Raw genomic sequence first — 19091 nt, 5'->3', positions numbered from 1 at the left:
ATACCCTCCATTTGCATGATTGCAATGTAGTGACATGGTTTATTTATATAAACTTGCTTAAAATATTGCATTACTTATGTATGATTTTGTTCATGGCATTTCTTGGAGTATTATTTTGATCTTGTTATTGCCATGATGTTGCTTGGAGTTTTCGGACCAATATTTTGGAGTATTACCTTGGATGTCATGCTGCCTTTGGATTTTTATTGGCCCATATTATTTTTAGGATGGTAGTTGATATTCTATTTCTTTGGAGTATTATTTTGAGAGATGATGCTTCCGTGATGTTCTTAGTTGCATATCATTATATTGTTTTTTGATTAGTAGTATTCGTTCTTGGATTTAGCATGCTCTTAGTATTTCGTTATCCTTGGAGATTTAGTTATGACTAGGTTGTGCTTTGGATTATTTTCTAGATATTTCTATGACTTGGGTCACAGGTTGATAGATGATATCGGAGTATCAGTTATCACAGATCTATTTTGGGGACATATTCTGACATTAAGTTGGTCAGGTGCCACCGAACTGCGCTTTTCCAGTGCGACCACATTTTCCTTTATGGGAAGGCCCTAATGCGGTCTATTGTCATGTCTCTCACCGGTGCCTCAAACGAGGGAAGGTTATGGGCGTGCGTTACCCTGGCCCGGTAAGCAGACATAACCTTGTGTGCCCGTGGTTGGTATTGAGATCTCTTGTCCCTGTCTGGGACCGTTTATTGTTTTGCCATGACTGTGGTCGTTGGATGACACGGGTTGACATCGGGGCCACCCAGGACTGATCCCAGAGGGGATGTTGGTCGGAGTGGTCGGGAGAGTGTCATGGCAGTAGATTGGTCTTGTCAAAATGTTGTTGGTCCACCCGAGTGGGAGCTAGAGGCCATGGGTCCTGGGATGTGGGTATAGTGTACTAACCTCTGCAGAGTGTGTCTTTAATCTATCGATAGCCGCGTCCTCGATCATGCTCACAGTTCGTACTAGGTCAGACCATTCGATCAACACTCACATGACGGAATGACTTATAGGTGATTTATATGTTGATATGTTGTTAGCATTAACAGTGTGGCAGGATGTTGATGATGATCTTGAGGATGGTCATTCAGTTTGTGGTGTGGTCATGAGGTGATCACGTGGGGATATTGATCACGAGGTGATCATGTGGATGTTTTGATCACGAGGTGATCAGGTGGATCATGAGGTGATCGAGATGGTATATTGCTTGGCCGTATAGCCAAGAATGAGATGGTTATTGAGATTTGAGATGTTGGTTTATTAGTATGGTAGTAGATTCATATCATACTCAGTAGTTGCTTTCGTATCATAGTAGTTGTTGATAACTTAATCTGTTAAATGCTATGTTATTGTCTTCCCTTGATGCTTACTAGGACAATGCCCGTGCGATGCAACGAGATATAAATATTCAAGATATCAACTCCCCTAGACAAACCATATTTTGGAGATTTTCATGGATCGACAAGATTTATGAATTGTTCTCACAAAGCACAAGGATATTCCTGTAGATATTAATGATAGACCAAAAATATAGACTAACAATATTAACCGTGCGTTGCAGCATGGGAAAACATGCATATATTCCAATTCAGTAAGAATTTCAAACTGAGTAGCTTGAGTTTATCTACATAAGGTTCTACAAAATAAACGAAAACCAGAACTTGAAACAATGATATTCCTGCAAATGTTAATGACAGACTAAGAATATTACCCGATCTATGCGCTAGCTCGTACTACCTAGCTTATTTCAGCCTAAACGAAGCCCACTCTTTACCATCTCATCATTAATTCTTTAGGCAGCTTGCTTATCTCAGATTGCTGATACATATAAATTGGTGGAGAGTGATTAAAGTGAGTGAGGTGGTACTATTTAATAGGGCAACAATTCTTATTTTAGAACGCAAACTTGAGTTGGCTGAGATGGTCGTGACCTTCCTCATGGGATGGCAGGACGCGAGTTTGATCCCTCACAGGTGGAACTAAATTTTTGCCTCCCATCCTGCCAGCATGGGCCTGGGCCACCACTGTATGTATCCGGGCCGGTTGCCATAATGTGTGACATGAAAATCATGCATTGTACTGCGGGTTAATTCTCCAAAAATATTTGGGTTTCATCTATAAAACTTCCATGACAGATTAAGAATATATATTTCTTTTATTAGTAGGTATAGATGGTTGTTGTGAGCTTGCAAGTAAGTTCAATGTACTGACCTGGCGTGTCATGCCAGATTGCAGGTGATGACGTGAATGATTGCTTGTTTGTCAAGGTTTCCGTTTGTGCGAGCTAGATTGGTGTCCCAGCCAGAGTCTCTGTGGAGTGGGGTTCACCACCTTCGTCGTTGTTCCGCTGCTATAAGTATTCCACTGATATGAGTTGTTCCGCCGCTAGCATAGAGAAGTGTAGTATCGCAAATGTAGTGTCGCCATGCTGATGTGATCCTTTGTAACATCAGACCCGTGTATTTATCCTTTGTAATAAGAGCTAATTTGTTCTATGTCAAGCAGTGTTGTATTCCAAAAGACTTCTCCTCGATCTATGGGCTGGAATACGGGGCATTCCGGTATCTCTGAGTCCGGGTGCCACAGGCTTGGTATTAGAGCAGGTCTGGCTGTAGGACGCCCTAGTTAACGCGAGCGGTAGTAACCAGTAGTGTAAGGTCTATCTTGTTTGTTGCATTTGATTGCTTCATTTCTTTGTTGCATAGCATGCATATAGCCTTAGTATTTGTTGCTAATGGTTTATCTGGTGAGTGTAGATGGCATCGGATCCTGATCCACTACAGCCCAGCCTCTGCATTCCTCCAGTTTCCTTTTTTCTTTCAGTGTTTGGCGTCATTTCTGTCCCAGCAGAGTGATGCCAAGTGATCCCGACACTGTTCGTAGAACATGGTGCTCAGGTATCGCGCCGATATCCTTCTTTCAGCCCCGCCTATCGTTTTGGTGGTAGACGTGTTGGTATCCTGAAACATGCATTTTTGTCGTGTTGGCAACCCTTAATGATCTTAGTCATCAAGAAAGGGCAATGTCAATCGACTCAGCTTTCCTTGCTATCCTATTCCGTGGACGAGTATGGATCCCTTCCGTCTGCTTGATAAAAATGTGGTCGCGGCATTCGTGTCCCGCTACATGGTTACTGAGCACGTCCTCGCCTCCGAGCTAGTCAAGGTTGTTACCTTGCTAGGCTAGCACTTGGTGTAACGATGTTTACACCAACTTTTCCACACATTGTTTCATCTTCGTGCACACCGCCACATCATGTTAGATCGTAGTACTAGAGTTTCCGTGCGATTTGTGTGCTTACACTACTAGGAAAAAGCCTAGTAGTAGCAAGGATTAAACAACTAATAGTAGCGCGGGTGCCCGCTCTACTACTATGGTGCTATAGCTAACTTGTAGTAGTAGCGCGGGTGCACCTGCGCTACTACTACGCTTGATAGTAGTAGCATGGGTGGTACCCGCGCTACTACTATTAATTTCAAAAGCAAAAAAAATCTTGATCTCGTGCATGCTGTCAATGGCAGTAATGGTTCGATCCAGCGCCGGCAGGGGTCACCGGAGGTGCGGAAGGAAGTGGCAGACCAGATCCAAGGGCGGCTGCTGCAGAGGGCCAGGATCCATGGCCGAGCAAGGTGGCTGTGTGGGGCTCCTCTTCACAGCCAAGGCAGTGAGCTCCTAGTCATCCATGGCGACGACTTGCACGGGCAAGGACATGGAAGGGTGAGTCAATCCAGAGGGAGAGAGAGAGAAAGAAAAATGAGGGAGAGAGGAAGGAGATGGAGGTAGCAGCGGGGATGGTCATCGTTGGTGAGGTGCTCCGTCGTGGTGGCATAGAGGCGAGGGGGAAGACGAGCGAGCTCCTAGACGCCAGCGACGCGGGGAGGTGAACTTGTTGGGCGCCATGGAGGAGTAGGTGTGCTTGGGCAGGAGCACCATAGGAGAGCCTATGGAGAGACTGGGGAGAGTGAGGGAGATAGGAGGGATTCGGCTGAGTATATGGGGACTTCACCTACCTCGTACTTAGAGGTAGCGAGGGGTATAAAACCGCGCTACTACTATCAACTTAGTAGTAGCGCATGTTTATATCCCTCGCTACTACTATGGCATGTCCCAGGGGGCATGGTAGAGACCGCTTGGTAGTAGCGAGGGGTAAAAACCCGCGCTACTAGTAAGTAGCAGTAGCGAGGGGTATAAACCCGCGCTACTAGTAAGCGTCTGCCTATAAGCTTTTCCCTAGTAGTGTTAAGTAGGTGTGCATATTGTGTGATATTACTTGTGTGTGTGATTTGTATGCCTTTTTATTCTTTGGTTTGGTTGAGTTGTTTTATTTGCTTCTTTTCTGCCCCGGTGTTACATTGTTTTTTCCTATAAAGAGTTGCTCATGAACCGATGCTGAACTAAAAGAAGCAGCAAGGATAGAAAAGATATGGAAGCTCAACAGTATGGCACTCTTAGTTGACTGCATTATATTGGGACTATCTGCTCAGTGTACAAATGGTGCCTTGTATCAATTATCAACAGCAAGTCTGCATCTGTTATGCCCCTTTCGCAGCAATAATGATCAAACGAGCAGGAAGATATGGCAGGCACAAGACCAATGGTACATTTCCGGTACAAGGTATGATTCATATGCAATGTCTGCTTAAGCTATGAATGAACTTGAGAAACATGTTGTACTTTGGAAAGAAAGCCAGAATGTGCTTTGACCAAGGAAGTCAGTCAAATAACTTTTATCATACAAGTAACCAGACACAAAAATATTATGGGCGAGTGTATGGTTTTTAGTCAGCATATCACAGTATGAAAAGTTGGATATGAGAAATTCAGTCTTTCTCTGCATGCTATCGGAAGAAGCTTATGATGCAAGCCTCCTAAATCGTCCTCATTACATTAAGTGGATCACTTCTGGTCCAAGATACCTAGTCCTCCAACGCAAGGTACCTCGGTAAAAAGATTCTGACATAAGGAATGGAATCTTTCTCCACAAGCAACGAGAGGAGAAGCTACACAAGTATGGAACCCAGGCTTCTCTAGCACGATACCCAGGCCAAGCATCGCGTGTAAGCTATCGAGACTTCTTCTGCACGCTACCCAGGCAAAAGCTTCGAGCATAAGCTAAAGAGCCTTCCTTAGCGAGCTACCCAGATGGCCTCTCTCGTAAGCCACTCAGTCCGCGTCAGTACCACACTATTGCACCATCCTCAGAGATTATACGGTGAGTTGGCAGTATATGGCAGTGCATCTCAAGAATCAGATCAGCAATATTTCTGTCAGAAGTACAAATCAGTTAAGACACATGCCTACCGCAAGAATCAAGTGTTCGATGGCATATTGTTCCTACATATGGTGAACATGCAAACCCGGTCATATCAGTTACTCATACGAGATACGACAATGCTCAAGCAGATATACCTAAGACAGGTAAGGATCCAACAACCTGAAGAGTCATGCCAATAAAGATAAGCGGAGATACATCTCATGTGGTGCAAGAATCGACGAGTGCCATGGCCAATAACGCAGCATCAACAGTCTGGGCAACGACTTCCAAGGCCATTATTTTCCGCGCGTGACAAGGAGATCTCATGAAACCTTATCACCCTCCTGTATGGTTGACCTCAAGAACGAGCTTTTGTATAAGCCACAAGCCCCGAGTATATGTCATATGAGCGCGAAACCAGGTCAGAAAGCAAGCACAAGTAATGATGCCAGAAAGATGGCACTACCCACATTAATGGATGCACGAAGAGTCAAAGACATATGTGGACAAGATATTTTAGTAAGATACCCTGACCAAGAAAATCATCGGCAGAACAAGAGACCGAAAGCAAAGGTATGATGATTTTGCGGCCATCAAGAATAGGACACCCAAGACAGTTAAATGCCATGATTCCATATGAATCCACAAAGACATATCCTCAGAGGCCTATTCCGTTCTTCAAGGACTTCATATTCTGTTGGCCCACTTAAAAGGGTTAGTGTGGAATATCCCAGTCCGTTCTATCGGATCCAAGATTCCTTTGCAACCTCAGCAGTTTAACTTCAGCGGCAGTGTTGGAGTATCTCATGGCCTATTGCCACAGATGGGTATACCAACCACATGAGTAAGTCAAAAGTTGAACAATCAGCTCAGACCAGGTATACTCACTGGTGGTACCAAGTACACGGACAGTCTGTCATAAAAAGCATTTTTTCCGCCAGCACCCCTCTCAGACCAGTCTCAAGATATTAATGTTTGGGCATGCCACATCTACAAGCCCATACTCCGTTATATTGCCCGTGACTGAAGGCAGTCGAATCTTTGGTAAATATATCATGCTCAAGCCAAAGTACCAAATCAAGAGGAGTCGATATCACTGTTGGGCAATCAGATCTCGTCAGAAGAGTGGTCGTGATTCTCAGTATTGTTTTCACCCGGAAGGCATACATTTGTTTGGACAATCCAATGGCATATGTAAAAGGTATTTCCCAACCAAAGGAAAGTCATGCTCAGAATATCACCAACAGATATGAAAGTATCCCCGTCAGCATAAGGCTTTAGTATATGAGGAAAGACCTGTCCGAATTTGGGAAAGGTGAAGCAAACCACCCCAAAGCAAGGTAAGAAAATATTATGAAATTCTTGAGGGAACAACAAACATAGGAAAAGGATACCCGAGTTAGAAACGGTTTCCTTAAGGTATGTTTATACTTGTTCCCTGAGCAACCAAATCTCGAGGACAAGATTTCTTTATGGGGGAAGGTTTGTGACAGTCTAGTTTTGGCCCCTTTCTTTTTCTTTTTGCTTTATTTGATTTTTGCTCTGTTTTTCTTTTTTGGAGTGGTTCTGCGGCCTTGAAACCTGTCGGATCATCATTTCTTCTTCTCCCAAGTGGTTCGCCCTCCTCCAACTTATCCCAAGATCATGCCATTCCCATTCTAGCCCAACTCCATAATTCTTTTTCTTGGGGAATATTCTTTTTTCTTATTAAAGGAATAACCTCATATGCCCTAGGTTGTGAAGCAACCTATATTTCTGTCCATCCAAAAATTCCCAAATAATTCTCATAATTCCTTTGGGTCATATATTGCTCAAATATGCCCAAACATTTCCTTGTCCAGTTCAAAAATAATTCTCCAATATTCCTTCTTCTATTCTGTCCTGAATGGCCTTTTGTGAAGGAAGTGCCATTTATCTTATCTTGTTTACTCCCAAACGTTTTGGGCATTCTTTTATGTCCAAATCATTGCCAAATGCCAAAATTCAGCTTCATTTGCCTAGTGGATCTTCCTCGGTGATTTTTCAAGGTTTCTGTGAGACAGAAGCCATTGTGAAGGAAGTACTAGCTAGGAGTATCCAAATGAGTTGAAATTTTGCATGCCTATTCATGTGCTCATATCATTGCTCTCCTCCAATTTGCAGCTCCATCCAATCATCTATATGAGCATAGCTTCAAATCTTTGTTTCTGTTAATATTTTCAGGTTATGAAGCAAGTATAATTTATATTGCTTCATTAATTCTAAGAAATTACCAGATCATGCTCCTATCCAAATAAAATCTTTCCACAAAATTTGGGACCATTTCATCAGGCCATTTTCTCTCCAAAATTATTCCAAGTTTCTAGAGAGAGGGGATGTTTGTGAAGCAAGTACCATTTTGGCAAGTCCATTTGGTATGAAATATTTACAGCATCTTCATATGGCCAAATAATCCCGCCTTGCTAAATTTCAGTTCAAGTTGATACTCCATGTGAGTGCACCACCTTGATCTTGTTTCTGGACCAATTGTGCATTTACAAAGCAACCATGTTGTTTTGTGGCCCATTTCCCCTCAAAATGCACAAGATTAGAGTCCTTCCTATCTTGAACATCCAAGACGACTTATTTGGCTCGAAGCTTATCGTGGTTGATCACTGTAACATGATTCAGTCTGATACAACAAAGTTTCAGTGAACCCTCACATCTCTCCAGTGCTCTTTTTGTCGATCCATCACCTCCATCAGACTAAGTGATGCAGGGACTAGTCACCAGACAACTCCTTGCAACCTCTCTTGTCCTCTCCATGCTAGTGCCAGTGGTGACTGCCGCCCTAACATGGCGTTTCTCGCGCTCTGGCAGCATCCGGCGCGTTCTGAGCAGCAGGCAACTCGGCAACGACGGTTCTCACGCGCCCGGGCTTGCCGACCTAACTCCCACTCCCTCTCCCATCACTCTCGTGTCCCTACCCCCTCCAGAAACCTCCTCGCGCGGAGCTAAATGCCGCGCGCCCATGGCCAAATAGTGGCCCTTTGGCTCTGTTCATCGCCCGTCTTCTTCCTTCCCGTGCCTCTTGGCCTCCTGTGCCCCGTCAGCCTGCCCTCTGCCCCCTCCCACTGACTTCCATCGAGCAAGCTCGTCCGCCCACGCGTACGCGGGCACGCCTGAGCCGTGGCCACGCATCTGCGGTCACTCCCTCGCTGCTCGGTTATACATAGCCACTCGAAGCCCCTCCCGAGCTCCTCATCGACCTTACCTCCCTCCTAGATCCCTCCCCAGCCTCTTCTTTGAGCTCCAGGAGCTCTTGCCGACCACCATGGCCTCCATGGTCGTCGACCTCCGCTGCTCAAATTCGAGCAGACCAAGCTCTCCCTCTCCACTTTTCCGCCACCTGAGAGCTCCACCACCACCTACAAGCCACCCCCTTCCAATCGCCCCTCCTCTCCTCGACCGTAGCCACGCGCCCAAGTCCAGTCGAAGACACCGTCCGCCGCGGCCGCAGCTCCATTGGCTCCAGTGCTCCTCGGGTGCTCCCCTCATCGCCTTTGAGTGCGGGTCGTCGCTCCGATCTCACCGATGGTCGGAGCGCGGCAAACGGTGGCCGGAGCCTCCCGGACGAGCGCCGGCGCCGGCGACCTGCTTCTGCACCGCGGGCGAACGCGAGGAGAAGATGAAGCCGCCAGCTCCTCCCCTCCAGCTGGCTGGTAGACCCCGTGGTCCCACCTGACAGTGGCTCAAGGCCCGGCCCTGCACCCCTGCTGACGTGGATAAGTGAAGATGCCTTTCGTTGTTTACGTCTTCTGTAGTCGAAAACGTATTTACTCGCGGCTTAGAACCAAGTATGTTTTCTCTGCAGAAAAGCGTATTTGCAGAAGGCGTTTTCTCTTTTCCAGCCGCCTACCGAAACCCCTATTTTGTTAACGTTCGTCTGTTTAGGGCAGAAATGAACATATTTTGTTTCTTTTTCTGCCTAATGAATGAACGGCCGTATCTTTTTTCTCACAACTCCAAATGAGGTGAATCCAAAGCCCATTTCTTTGTTTCATCGAGCCCGTTCTGATGAATCATTTTTACCATGTTTTAACATTCAGAAAATGACCATTATGCCCTTGCTCTTATTTGGGCCCCTCCGAGAGGGAATGTTTTCAAGCGATTCTTTCCGCGAGCTTCTCGCACTTCTTCCTGGTGAATGCATCCCTCCCAAGCAAGCCACACCCACCATTTGCATGATTGCAATGCAATGACATGGTTTATTTATTTAAACTTGCTTAAAATATTGCATTAGTCATGTATGATTTTGTTCATGGCATTTCTCGGAGTATTATTTTGATCTTGTCATTGCCATGATGTTGCTTGGAGTTTTAGGATCAATATTTTGGAGTATTACCTTGGATGTCATGTTGCCTTTGGATTTTTAGTGGCCCATATTATTTTCAGGATGATAGTTAATATTCTCTTGCTTTGGAGTATTATTTTGAGAGATGATGCTTGCATGATGTTCTTAGTTGCATCTCATGTTATTGTTATTGGATTAGTAGTATTCGTTCTTGGATTTGGCATGCTCTTACTATTTTGTTATCCTCGGAGATTTAGTCATGACTAGGTTGTGCTTTGGATTATTTGCTGGATATTGCTATGACTTGGATCACAGGTTGATAGATGACATCGGAGTATCAGTTATCACAGATCTATTTTGGGGACAAATTCCGTCATTAAGTTGGACAAGTGCCACCGAACCGGGCTTTTCTAGTGCAACCACATTTGCCTTTATGGCAAGGCCCTAATGCGGTCTATTGTCATGTCTCTCGCCAGTGCCTCCAACGAGGGAAGGTTATGGGCGTGTGTTACCCTGGCCCGGTAAGCAGACATAACCTTGTGTGCCTTGTTTGGTATTGAGATCTCTTGCCCCCGTTTGGGACCGTATATTGTTTTGACACAACGGTGGCCATTAGATGTCACGGGTTGACATCGAGGCCACCGAGGACTGAACCTAGAGGGGATGTTGGTCGGAGTGGTCGGGAGAGTGTCATGGCAGTAGATTGGTTTTGTCAGAACATTGTTGGTCCACCCGAATGGGAGCTAGAGGCCATGGGTTCTGGGATGTGGGTATAGTGTACTAACCTCTATAGACTGTGTGTTTAGTCTATCAATAACCGCGTCCTCGGTCATGGGCATAGTTCGTGCTAGGTCACACCGTTCGATCAACACTCACATGACAGAATGACTTATATGTGATTTATATGTTGATATGTTGTGAGCATTAACAGTGTGGCAGTATGTTGATGATGATGTTGGGATGATCTTGAGGATGGTCATTCAGTTTGTGGTGTGGTCACGAGGTGATCAAGTGGGGGTATTGATCACGAGGTGATCATGTGGATGTTTTGATCACGAGGTGATCGAGGTGGTATATTGCTTGGCCGAATAGCCAACAGTGAGATGGTTATTGAGATTTGAGATGTGGGTTTATCAGTATGGTAATAGATTCATATCATGCTTATTAGTTGCTTTTGTATCATAGTAGTTGTTGATAACTTAATCTGTTAAATGATATGTGTTATTGTCTTGCCTTGATGCTTATGCTTGTTGTGAGCTTGCAAGTACATTCAATGTACTGACCTGGCGTGTCATGCCAGATTGTAGGTGATGACGTGACTGATTGCTTGTTTGTCGAGGTTTTCGTTTGTGCGAGCTAGATCGTGTCCCAGACAGAGTCCATGCAGAGTGGAGTTCACCACCTTCGTCGTTGTTCCGCTGCTAGAAGTATTCAGCTCCTACGAGTTGTTTTGCTGCTAGCATAGAGCAAGTGTAGTATCGCATGCATAGTGTCGCCATGCTGATGTGATCCTTTGTAACACCAGGCCCGTGTATTTATCCTTTGTAATAAGAGATGATTTGTTCTATCTCAAGCAGTGTCGTATTCCAGAAGACTTCTCCTCGATCTCTGGGCTGTAATACGGGGCGTTCCGGTCTCTCTAAGCCGGGGTGCATTAATCTAGCTACTACCTACAGACCTGTAGGTCTGTGGTAAACTACTCACGCATCATCGAAGGGGCAAGGGTGATGATGAAGAACCCCTCCCTGATTGTTGACCCCTCTGGTAGAGTGCCAGAAAAGACCTCCAGATGGATCTCGTGGTTTCGGAACTTGTGGCAGCTTGAATTGTGTTTCCTCGACTCCCCTAGGGTTTTGGGGATTTTAGAGTATTTATAGAGTTGGATGTCGGTGGAGGGGGTGCCTGTGGCCTCCACTACCCACCAGGGTGCGCTTGGGGGCCCTGGCACGCCCTGGGGCCTAGTGGGCCCCACAGCCCCCCTCTGATGTACTTCTTGGGCCTCTGAGTGTCTTCTGGGCAGAAAAAATTCTCCAAAAAGTTTCAAGGCATTTGGAATCCGTTTGGTATTGATATTCTGCAAAGTAAAAAAAGCAAAAAACAACAACTGGCACTGGGCACTATGTCAACCGGTTAGTCCCAAAAAAGGATATAAAGTTGCTAGTGAATGAATATAAAACATCCAAGATTGATAATATAACAGCATGGAACAATAAAAAAATATAGATACGTTAGAGACATATCATGTACCTACTCCATTGGAGACCAAGACCCCCATCTAGGAGAAGATTCCCCCAAGTGGATTCAAGACCCCGTCTAGGGAAGATCCCCTCATGGATTCAAGACCCCATCCCCTCACTGTCAGTGTAAAAACCGGCGGATCTCGGGTTGGGGGTCCCGAACTGTGCGTCTAAGGCTAATAGTAACAGAAGGCGGGGTTCACAATGTTTACCCAGGTTCGGGCCCTCTCTATGGAGGTAATACCCTACTTCCTACTTGATTGATCTTGATGAATATGAGTATTACAAGAGTTGATCTACCACGAGATCGTAATGGATAAACCCTAAAAGCCTAGCCTATGAGATTATGATTGTTGTCTCTACGGACTAAACCCTCTGGTTTATATAGACACCAGAGGGGGCTAGGGTTACACAAAGTCGGTTACAGAGAAAGGAATCTACATATCCGAATTGCCAAGTTTGCCTTCCACGCCAAGGAGAGTCCCATCCGAACACGGGAAGAAGTCTTCTGTTTTGTATCTTCATAACCCAACAGTCCGGCCAGTGTATATAGTCCGGCTATCTGAGGACCCCTTAATCCAGGACTCCCTCAGTAGCCCCTGAACCAGGCTTCAATGACGATGACTCTGGCGCGCGGATTGTCTTCGACATTGCAAGGCAGGTTCCTCCTCCGAATACTTCAAAGTAGATTTCGAACACAACAATCGTGTCCGTCTCTGCAAAACAAATTCCACATACAACCATAGAGAGTATAATATTTCACGAATCCAATTTGCTGACAACTTTTTGTAGTGTGACATCACGCCACTGTCCGATCATTATTCGAACCATTTTTTAGCTTGCCGCTCCATATTTCGAGGTGCGGTTTCATTGGCACGTCTTGTCAAAGCAGAGATCATGTCCCCTTATCACGGGATTCTCATCAATACGGGCATGGGTAACCCAACCGTGTCATCTGCACGGCGCTTGGGGAATAGTCGAATTTTAAGGTGAATGGGGAGGCGCATGACTTCTACTGCCTTTATAAAGGGATAAGGATTCATCCTTTTTTACCCAGGCCCTCTCCTTCCTCTGCCCATCCATTCTCAAGCTCCAGCGCCCAAGCTCTCGCTTTCTACGCCCAAAAAAGCACTCCAATCATGTCCGGATCCGGAGCTGGAGGCAAGTGGATGGCCTCCTCTGTCAAGGAGAAGGACATCAAGAAGCTCCGGGAGGCTGGGTACTTGGCCAAGGGAATCGCTCACCGGCTTCCGGCAAAAGGATATATCGTCCCTACCCCGGAGCCCCAAGAGTGGGTGGTGTTTATCACACACTTCATCCCCGGGCTGTGATTCCCTCTCCACCCGTTTGTCCGCGGACTGATGTTTTACTACGGGTGAGACTTCCATGATTTGGCCCCCAACTCTATCCTCAACATCTCGGCATTTATTGTCGTGTGCAAGGCCTTCCTTCGCATCCCACCTCACTTTGGCCTATGGCTGAAGACCTTCAATGTGAAGCCAAAGGTGGTGAGCGGCCAACAAGCAGAGTGCGCTGGCGCCATGGTGGGCAAGATGCCCAATGTCACCTGGCCTGAAGGCTCCTTTGTGGAGACTGTCAAAGGTTGGAAATCGGGGTGGTTCTACATAACCGAGCCGCGCGGCACCAATTGGGCGGCAGCCCCCGCATTCTGATCCGGAGTCCCGATGCGGCTCACCTCCTGGCAAGTGAAGGGCCTGGCCTGGGGCTCTTCGGACGAGCTGACAGGGCTCTAGACGTGTGTCTAGAACATGATAAACAAGAGAATCAAGCTTGTCAACGTGCTCCAGGTTATGCTCCTTCGCCGGATCCTTCCATGCCAACGCCGGACTTGCTATTTGTGGGAGTTTGATCTGGCCAAGCACCAGACGCTACTAGAGCTCTCCGGCACGAAGCACGAAGATATCTAGAAGGTGCTCTTCAAGGCCGGTGAGACACCACTGCCCATGACCGAGGATCGTGGGCATAGCTTAACTCGCCAGGCTAATCCGGTAAGTTCTTTCATGTTTTCAATGTGTACCATTTACTGGCATATTCGAGGAAGGAATCTAAGCCTCCCTATCAATTTTTTCTGGCCTGAATAGAGATGGCGGAGTGGATTAATTGTTCGGCTCCGCTGCCCAAAGGCCCAGAAATCCCGCTTCTAACAAACTGGTTTCGACGCCTTATCAGGTGCCAGAGAAGAAGGCCAAGAAGAAGGCCAAGGGGACGAGAGATGGTCTCCATCGCAAGGGCAGTTCGGACGCGATGTCGGAAGACGGCGAGGCTCACTCCTCCGCTGCTGAAGATGACGAGGAAGAGGAGGAGGAAGAAGAAGAAATCCATCCCCCCCGTGTAGGGGGCAGAAAGAAGAGGACAGCCTCCATGCATCTGGAGGCCGAGGCGTCCAAGAAGGGGAAAGCTTCCCTTCCGGACAACTCCGCAGCGGCCACCAACAGCAGCTGGGAGTGGGAGCCCAGGGACAAGCCCCTGGCCAAATCGCAAGTGTCCGGACACGGTAATATATCCGGCCTTTATACTTTATAGTTTTTAATGTGCTGGATCATGCACTTGCAGTCCGGCTCGGTCCACCATCGAGCTATCCTCCTCTTGGAGGGGTCACTGGACCCGTCGATGATGGACAGCGGGTCCCTTCCGATGGCCTCCTCCCCCAAGGCCGTGGACAACACCGAGGTGTTGTCTTGAAGGATCCCAGGCCAGGGAGAGGCTCAGGTGGCCGTCCCGCTGGTGCCGGAGGGTGAAACCTCGGTTGCCAAACACATGGGGGAGCAAACCCCCATGGACACCGAGGATGGGGGCCGTATCCAATTCAGCCCCCAGCCGAATATAGCTCCGGAGGCCCATGTGGCTCCGGACTCATCCAGGCCGCCTCTTTCAAAAATGGGGGGTGATCCAACTCCACCGGTGACCTCTGTCCATCCAGAGGCACCAGATAGATTGCTGGAAGCGCTGCGAGGCGCTTCCATTGTTGAAGAACATCGTACCCTTATGGGTACGGTGATTGAGAAGATCCAGTCTGCGAAAACCGGACTGACCGAAGCATGCACGAGCCTTCTAACAGGCTTTGAGGTAAGCAACGCAATTAGAAAAAGAATGTCACAGTATAGACAGTAGCCCCTGATGCTCTGTCCGGTGTTTGGAAAGAAAAGACAAACAGAGGATCAAATAATTTTCGCAGGAATCTAATCTAAAATGTCTATGTGAACAAGCAGGCATCGCTGCTAGCTACGTCCGCTCATACTGCGGAAGTCTCCGGACTAAAGCAGAGTCTGAAGCAAGCCGAGGAAGAGCATGGCTGCGTAAGAAGTAGCTGGAGGACAGTCAAGGTACGTAGTAACCTTGTACATATTCAGGAAGGATGAGTAATTTGTGCTGACCAAAGTGCCATGAAATTTATTAATGGCAACGACCAAAGTAGAGGCCCTCAAGAAGGCGCTGGCCGCAGCCGAGGACAAGTCGGCCAAGGATCGGGCCGCACGCGAAAAGCAGGAGGCCCGGGTTAATGAGGTCCAGCAAGAGCTCCAGGATGCCGTCAAGAAGTGCGAGTCCTTGGAGTGCAACTTTAAGGAGCAAGAGTCCGAACTTGCCAAGGCCCGCCAGAGCGCACAAGATGCCCAGGCCGAAGCCCAGGGCACCCTCCAGGAAATCCAGGCAGCCAAGAAGATGACGGCGGGTAAGGCTTTCATTATGCAGAGCGGATATGGAAGGAAAGGTTCCTTTTACTTAATCGAATTTGGAGCTCTCTAGGGGCGCTTGTGGATCTGCCGCGTAGCGTGTCACACGCTACGGATTCTATCAAGCCGAAGAGGGAAGCTCTATGGAGAAGTTGTTCTGGTCGCAATACCTTGGACCAGAACATCCAGTGCCCTTTAGTGATCAGCTGAAACAGCTGGTCGAGCTGCATAGGGCGGCCGAACTAGCCATGAAGGATTTGACAATCCGGCTATGGCCTGCCGAAGCCATTCCCAGCAGCTACTTCGGACTCGTGAAGCGGCTCATCAGTGCCTGCCCTCGGCTTGAAGCCATCAAGTGGTCGGTCTGTATCGAAGGTGCACGATTGGCCTTTGCCCGCGCCAAGATGCATTGGGCGAAGATGGATGCCACGAAGCTGATAATCGAGGGACCGCCCGAGGGCAAGGAGCACCGCAGACCCCAACTGTAATTTGACAGTGTCCTGGAGGGATCCCACCTTGTAGCGGAGCAATGTGCTAAGGATATCATATTCCCATGAATACACTCATGTCTGTTATTTTAAAATTTTACCTCCTGTGCAGTCGTTTTGTTAAATCTGAGAGGTGGCCAGCCGTCGGCTTCTGCCCCCACATAGGTAGTACAGGGGTGTTCGGGATAAATCTAAACACTCTTTACTCCAGAGTTTGGTTCTTAAAGGAGGTGTTTAGCGCAACGAACAAGGCAATCGGACTATACGGCTTTATCACCCTCACTTAGCCATAGGAGTTTGACAACAAAAATTTAGGCGCAGCCCCTAGTGTTCGGAAGTCTGAACTTGGGATGCCGTAAACACCTGATCGGATAAAAACTGATCCCTCGCATAATGCGGAAAAAATCTCTAAGGATTTGAAACCTCTCGAACAACTCACCAGCTCTCCCCGCATCATGACAGTCAGTTTTCGGCTTTCTCTACTGAGGTGCTCGTCCGGAAGAACCGGGACACAATCGTAGTAGTTCTCCCTTTACTACCCTACCCGATATAGCGGAGCGTAAGGTAGTAAGCACAGGAGCCGAGCAACCAAATTATTGACCAAAGACATGATTCGGAGCCGATGCATATAATGTTATAAGTTCGGGGTGCCGAACTGTACTGTAAAAGTGTTCGGACTTTATTGCCGTATTTCGGGGTATGATGAAGCCCGTGGCAAATTAAGGTGTACCAAAGTGTATGGGTGCAATTGATAAGAATATAAAAAATAGGGAAAAATCAAGTAATAAGCTGACGCCACAAATTATTTTCCATTGTAATTTGATTAATACATCAAGGCGTATTTGTACAAGTAATGTGATAAGCAAATAAGGCTATTGACATGCCACGACCAAGGGCAAGCTACGTGTGGGTTTTTAAAACAGGTATAACGATCGTTAGCAGAGACCACCTGGGGGTTCCCTTGTACGTCAAAGCTCCTTGCCTTCTTGGTGTATCCGTCTCATGACAGGCCCGATCAGGTTATCAGAAAAGCCTCGAGAAGCGAAAAACCTGAAATGAAAAAGAAAAAGTGAAGGTATGTGGATCCAAGGGCGGTTGAGCCGCATTATGGACCATGGTCTAGCTGTGCCTCCGTCCATGCCCATGGTATTTTAAGTATGTATTATGTATGCGTAGCACAAATGTCACCGCTTGATTGGGACTGGGACGGAGGCCGGATTGCTAGTCAAGCTCTGGTCGAGCTGGACTGTCCTACTGCAGAGTAGTTCGGACTCGCTTGATGGTGTCCGGGAGCTTTACTGCCGAATTGAGGTTCTGCCTAAAAAGGCTGCTCTGTACTTCTGCTGCAAGGGCAGCGGTGTGCTTCTCAGTACGGAGGGAGCGTTCCGTGTTTCCGTTGACCGTTATGACACCGCGTGGTCCGGGCATCTTGAGCTTGAGGTAGGCGTAGTGCGACACCGCATTGAATCGAGCGAATGCGGTTCGTTCGAGCAGTGCATGATAGCAACTGCGGAAGGGGACGATATCGACGATCAACTCTTCGCTTCAAAAATTATCCGGGGCCACTTCCAGTGTGATTGAGCACGTATAGCAGGCCTCTACACATGGTATGACACCTTTAAAGGTGGTTTTTGTGGGATTGATCCTTGAGGGATCGATACCCATTTTGCGCACTTTATCCTGATAGAGCAGGTTCAGGCTGCTGCCACCATCCATGAGGACTCGCGTAAGGTGGAATCCATCAATAATTGGGTCGAGGACCAGTGCGGCTGAACCGCCATGACGGACACTGGTAGGATGGTCCCTGCGGTCGAAGGAGATCGGAATGGACGACCATGGGTTGAACTTTGGAGCGACTGGCTCCATCGCGTAGACGTCCCTGAATGCACGCTTGCACTCCCTCTTGGGGATATGGGTGGTGTATATCATGTTTACCATTTTAACTTGGGGGGGGGACTTCTTCTGTCCCCCTGTGTTCGGTGGTCGGGGCTCCTCGTCATCGTCATCGCTTTGCGACTCCTTTTCCTTGTTCTCGGTATTTAACTTGCCGGCCTATTTGAAGACCCAACACTCTATGTTGTTATGATTGGCTGGTTTATCTGGAGTGCCATGGATTTGCCATGGACGATCGAGTATGCGGTCCAAACTGGATGGGCCTGGATTGTTATTCTTAAATGGCTTCTTCCGCTGACCGGACTTAGAGCCACTGAATCCGGCGTTCATTGCCGTGTCTTCGGTGTTGTCGCCGTTGTTTCGACGCTTATGTCTATTGCGTCGGGGCTTGCCGTTGCTGTTTCCTGCTTTAGAAGTGCCAGGTTCGCTTGTATTGTTGTTGCTACGGGCTAGCCAGCTATCTTCGCCCGCACAGAAGCGGGTCATGAGTGCCGTAAGGGCTGACATGGACTTCAGTTTTTCCTGGCCGAGGTGTCTGGCCAGCCATTCGTCGCAGATGCTGTGCTTAAAGGCTGCTAGGGCTTCGGCGTCCGGACAGTCGACGATCTGGTTCTTTTTAGTTAAGAACCTAGTCCAGAATTTCCTAGCTGACTCTCCGGGCTGTTGGATTATGTGACTGAGGTCATCGGCATCCAGAGGTCGGACAAATGTGCCTTGGAAGTTGTCGAGGAAGGCGTCCTCCAAGTTCTTCTAGCTGCCAATGGAGTTTTTGGGCAGACTGTTCAACCAGTACCTAGCTGGTCCCTTGAGTTTGAGCGGGAGGTATTTGATGGCGTGAAGATCATCACTGCGGGCCATATGAATATGGAGAAGAAAGTCCTTAATCCATACCGTGGGGTCTGTTGTGCCATCATATGATTCGATGATCACGAGTTTAAACCCTTCTGGGAAATCGTGTTCCATTACTTCATCAGTGAAGCAGAGGGGGGTGTGGCGCCTCTGGTCATGACGTGTAGTGACCCGACCCAACTGGATCAAGTCTCTGTGCTTAAGTGTCATCCCTGGATCGGTATCCTAACACACGCAGTACTCGAGGATTTATAATAGAGGTAAATCACATGTATAAAGTAGTGTAAATACTATTACCCCAATCCATAAAGCAGACGAAATAGCAAGGTTGTGGATTCCCATCAACACCAACAGCAAA

The sequence above is a fragment of the Triticum aestivum genome, chromosome 7B, assembly GCF_018294505.1.
Source record: "Triticum aestivum cultivar Chinese Spring chromosome 7B, IWGSC CS RefSeq v2.1, whole genome shotgun sequence".
In the NCBI taxonomy this organism is placed as follows: Eukaryota; Viridiplantae; Streptophyta; class Magnoliopsida; order Poales; family Poaceae; genus Triticum; species Triticum aestivum.
This window is presented reverse-complemented; position numbering follows the sequence as displayed.